Below are 6,000 nucleotides of genomic sequence, written 5' to 3' on the forward strand. Positions count from 1 at the left end.
AAACAGCAGGCATGGAAAGCCCTCAAAGGGAACTCTGTTCTTCGCATTGCTTTTTAGCAACATAGGCAAATGAAAAACAAAAAGGAATAAAAAAGGGATGGAGAAGAATTGTATCATTTATTCTTGTAATAACCGAAAAATAGATAGATTTCTTTGATATTAAAATACTTTTTTTCTGTCACAGTTTCACAACGAAAGCTACAAGTAAGCTACATTATTACAGTAGGTTGATTTGTGTGAAAAGTGTAGACATTAAATGTGTTTGAAATCTCATACTGTGTAGAAGACAGACTACTACATTTGGTTTGAAACTTGCTGCATGCAATGTGTGTTTGTATGCAGGAAACCTGGATATATTGCATCTTATTTTTTTTTAGTTTGTGATGGAATATATGTTTATCTAAAACCATTGGAAGATTGTAGACAAACAAACCAATTTCATTTATTGATAGAAAATACACACTTAAGCTTTAAAAATATTCAAAACCTCCTTTTAAGTTTCCAAATTCTGACCTGACTCTAAGTTAATAACATACATTTTCTTCTCTTTCTTTTTTGTTATTTAAAAAGTATCTAACCCACGATATAATGATTTAATACTCTATTTATTACATACATGTCGGTGGTCCTGGCCAAGGTTTGCCAGTTCCTGCTCTGTCATCAGCGTTGGGTACTGGAAAAGAAAACATGGAAAAGCCATGGAAAAAGAACCTACAGACAATAGAGTGGGAAAGCAATATAATCAACACAATCAAATGCTTTAACCCTTTGAAACACATACATGCAATTATACCTGCCATGTTTATGTGCACTTATAAAATGGCTTATTCCGGCAGTTTGCATTCTGAAATGTCATATGTCACAAGCAAACGCCATTAAAAAAATGCAGTTTAAACATATGAAACTTTCTTCTGAAGATCACGATTCAAGAACATTGTAAATGGACCAGCGTTCTTAGAGAGTGCACACATGCATGCAGGGGTTAGTGTGTCTTTCCACCTTTGATTAATAAATCAATAAGATATTAAAATAAGCCTATTGATGAAATACAGAACAGAGGAGGTAAAGAGACAGACAATGTCCAGTAGAAGAATGAGTGCACATACTATCCCCAGATATGATACACTACTGAGGACAGAATATATATAATTGTGAGTTTATGATTCACAAAATAAACGCATGCAGCAAAAAATACTCATGTTATTTAGTCATAATCATTATGAAATCTTATGACCCCACAGATGACACGCGCAAGCATTTTGATTTGGCAAATGAATGGATGGATAAAGTTCTATATTTATACAGTGTGAGAGAACAATGAAAAATAAATCCCAGGTATTGTGAAAAATGGGGTTAGTGTGTGTTTAGGCAACACAAAGCGGAAGATGCAAAGGAGGCCACTAAAAATGGTTGAAGAAGCAACATGAATGGATGGGCAGGGGGATAAAAGGATGGAAAGAGGAGGGGAATAACAATAAGGAAGCTTAATGAGGGTCCAGCTCTGGGGACAGTGAGGAAGAGTCAGGAGGGGGCAGGAAACACTGCACACATCCTCAGATAGGAAACCTACCTTTTATATGAGGCATCCTGGAGTCAAATACTTTAGAGGCTTTGTATTACTCTCTTTCACACACTCTCTTTTATTGACTGAACACATATGGTATAGTTAATGGCTCAAGTGGGGAATGAGGCTTCCTTCCATTGGCAAGCAAACAGAAAAACGCATACTGTCCTTGTCTGGTTATTGTGTTACTTCCTGTTATAAATCAGAATGCCGTTAATGGTAAATAATGAGTGGAATATTAACTTCAAAAACATTTGAAATCCAAAAGGTCACAGGACGAGTACTGTAGGTAATCACAACCCTGCTGATATAGAGCCATACTGCATGTCTATGAGTATGATATAGCTTTCATACAACAGTTTGATGGCACAAGTGTGTAAATAAAACAACAGACAGTGCCTTTAAAAAATGCTCAATTGCAGAAGTACTTCCTTAAACCACAGATTCAAATCTCAAGTTGACCTGTTTATTTTTATATACATTTTTCAGCTATAGTGTATATAGTGATATATTTCTATTTAAGAAATAACATATATTAAAAAGTTAGAGTTTTTACTACTAAATCAGAACCCCATTAAGGAAAAAAAATATATTTTTAATGATGCAAATATGGGGTTTTCAGATCAATTCCCAAACTGGGCCGATTTCTATAGGGAATTGTGAAACAGGTAAAATAAATGTTGACTTTGGTGATCTCATCATTCAAGGGGTACAAGTGGAAGAAAATAGAAACACCAAAAGCAAGCAAAAGTGGAGAAGTGTCGCCGAACAAAGAAGAAACCTGGAACAGCAGCACCATATGGACTTCAAATTGATAACTGTAATAAAATTTATGTGGAAACAGCAAATTTTGAATAAAAGAATAATGAAATTGATAAAAGAGATTTCTGACTATAACAGGAGCTGCAAACATTAACAGATGACTTAGAATAATTACAACCTAAAGGGTTAGTTCGCCGAAAATTATGTCATTAATAACTCACCCTCAAACCCGTGAGACCTCCGTTCATCTTCAGAACACAGTTTAAGATATTTTAGATTTAGTCCGAGAGCTCTCAGTCCCTCCATTGAAAGTGTGTGCACGGTATACTGTCCATGTCCAGAAAGGTAAGAAAAACATCTTCAAAGTAGTCCATGTGACATCAGAGGGTCAGTTAAATTTTTTTCAAGCATCGAAAATACATTTTGGTCCAAAAATAGCAAGAACTACAACTTTATTCATCATTGTCTTCTCTTCCGTGTCTGTTGTGAGAGAGTTCAAAACACAACAGTTCAGTTATATCTGGTTCGCGAACAAATCATTCGATGTAACCGAATCTTCTTGAACCAGTTCACCAAATCAAAAACCGATGCAACCGGTTCTTTACTGTGAACTGATTCAAAAAGATCCGGTTACATCGAATGATTTGTTCGCGAACCAGATATAACTAAACTGCTTTGTTTTGAACTCTCTCACAACAGACATTGGGTTTAAAGTGAGTTTTGAGTAAAAGTGTACTAATAATTTCATAAATTATCTGATGTAGCTTGATGCTAACATTAGCTCTAATGCTACTAATAGCAGGTGCATTTATTCTTCATAATGCATTTCTGTCACAATAATTCACGTAAGGTCGTAAGAAAATATTTTGTTGTATTTTTGATAAATAAGGGCTAAATGCATACTGAGATTAAAGCGAGATTGCAGCTTTGTGTCTTTGTAAATCCTGAAAAACCACAATAAAGGATAATAAAGGTGGAATAAAAACTATAGAATAATGATAAAAGAATAATGCGGATAATGTGTCATACCTGGCAGAGGTGTGAAAGACTCGTTTGGTGAGAACAATATAGAACCATGAATCGGGGAGTTTTCAGAGCCAACACACATAGAAAACACACAGGAGTGTTTACATGTGAGATCTTACAGTGATGACAAATGCCATAAATCATTCTGATTAGCCTTCTCTAAAAACACACATGACATGGCCTTAAAAAATATTTCATAAAATTCAGTTTTACAGATTCGATTATGAAATTTTTAATGACGTTTTGGAAGACTTGTGGCTTTAGCTACACTGTGTAGCTATCTAGCTGTGCTGTTTTATTATATGTAGATTGTATGCAAGAGCTATAAAAGGCCCAAGAGTATTGAGTTTGGGGCCGTACCCTGTGGTGAAGACTTCCTGAGTTATGCTTATGAGTTATTGTCTATTAATAAAGCAAAGCCATTACAAATGGTGATGCGTTAAAACTTTATTAAAGAAGAATCTCTGAGTAATCTATAGGAGTTATAAATTACTCAGAATATGTTACTAAACATATTCTTCTGTAACTGTATACCTACAAAACCTTAAAAAGGTATATATATATATATATATATATATATATATATATATATATATATATATATATATATATATATATATATATATATATATATATAGTTGTATACTAAATTACAGTAATTATACACACACACACACAGACACTCTCTCTCTCTCTCTCTCTCTCTCTCTCTCTCTTACTGACAAAATATATTTTGCCTGCTGCCCCCATGTGTTCATAGGTAGATCTGCAAATGGCGATTTTGAATTATAAAGATGTCTTCAGTGAAGTTTTGAATGGGTTCCAATTAATCTTGTTCAAATCAGTCAGTACAAATTATAGTATATATCGGTTTATATTCCAACACGAAAGGTTTCCCCTAATGAGTGCTTATAATATACACACTTTTATAATATACATACTTTTAGGTTATACACCGCCGGACATGTTAACAAATAGTTTAGAAACATAAGGTACCATTTAATTTTTTCTGTCAGTGACGTTGTGATAGATGTTTCTCCACGTTTATATGACAACAGCAAGGAATAAAGTCAGCGATAATTAAGCATTCATATTCATACTTGTAGCTGCAGATTTCGTTTATAGAGAGACATTCAGAAGTGCTTCTTCTTTGTGGGTTTTATGACACATAATACCAGACCATCAGCACATTAATGCGAGTGGAACCTAAAATACTTAGTATTTGTTTGACTCGGTATCTTCAAGCGACAGGACGGCAGTATGAAGCTGCGGCGATGCTTCAACACATAGCAATAGTTAATGTTATATGGTTTTTGCTAGCGTTGTGTTTTATAATAGCCTTTTTTCTCTATAAGTTTTCACTGAAACTGCCTCGCAGCCTCGAGCGCGTCTTTCAGAATTTAATCCGTTATGGAAAAACTAAAGAAGACATCAAGATACCAAACTGGCAGCTCCTTTTTGACGTATCAAAGAGGTGATTCGGGATTAAATGTAGTTTTAAGTGACTGTGTGTATTCCTCATATATCATGTTATGAGCATGTCACGACTCAAGGCGATTATACAGGAAACATTTCCTCTGTTGTTGTTCACAGGTTTTTCTATCATTTCTACGCGGTGTCTGTCATGTGGAATGGGCTCCTCCTACTATTCTCCTTACGTTCTGTCGTCATGAGTGAGGCTCTCCCTGATTGGCTAATTAACGCGCTTTGGTGTTTGACTGGCAGACCAAGAGATGCTTGGAAAGGTACTTCAAATAGCGAAGAATGTTTTTTTTCCCTCCCACTTCATCTTTCTTTCTTTTTTTAAACAATGGCAACCAGTTTGTTACTATAGTAAAACCGTGTAAATAAATCAGGAAAATTTGGAATTATCTGTATACACTCTAAAAACGGCTGGGTTATTTTTTAACCCAAAATGCTGGGTTGAGTCTGTTGGGTCATTTTGTTGGGTTATTTAATTTCTTTTTAAACACTTTTGGGTAGTTTCAATTTACCAGGTGTTGGGTTAAACCTGCTGGGTTGCGTCGCTGGGTTGTTTCAGGCCAGCGCTGGGTTATTTAACGCGCCTTGAAGATGTTTAAATCGCTCCCCAACTGTCACTTTGGAAGAACAACGGGGCAAAGCCACGGCTTTCAACTGTTTTAAGGTAAGTTTATTTAATGTTTTCAATAATAATTATTTTAAATTGGCAGAATTATAACTTTTTTTGCAGCAACAATACTGTTAAACGTCTACAGGCCAACATTATTTACGTTAAATGATGAACAGTTTACCTCAAACGGCCAACCTACCTTACGCGACTCGCATAATCGTGTTAAGGTAACGTTATCTGAGACGACAGATTAATAAAGTTTTATTAGGTTTCAGAAAGTGACTGATGGCTGAAATATGCGAATACCTGTGAAAATAGAGGAAAAAGTAGTTTCTGACACTGAAAAGCGAATTTGATATTTAAGTGAGTCAAATGAGTTCAAAAAGTGAATACGACTTTCTGCTCTAATGTAAACGCCTGCAGTTGTCCATATCGACATTTAAATCATACAAATTACGTACAATATAGTCGGACCGCAGGTCTAAAAGAACCGACGACCCAGTTCAAGTAAACCGGTTCAGTAATTCTCGAACAAAGTGATTCCCGGAAAAGAATC

The sequence above is a fragment of the Carassius gibelio genome, chromosome A20 (genome assembly GCF_023724105.1).
Source record: "Carassius gibelio isolate Cgi1373 ecotype wild population from Czech Republic chromosome A20, carGib1.2-hapl.c, whole genome shotgun sequence".
In the NCBI taxonomy this organism is placed as follows: domain Eukaryota; kingdom Metazoa; phylum Chordata; class Actinopteri; order Cypriniformes; family Cyprinidae; genus Carassius; species Carassius gibelio.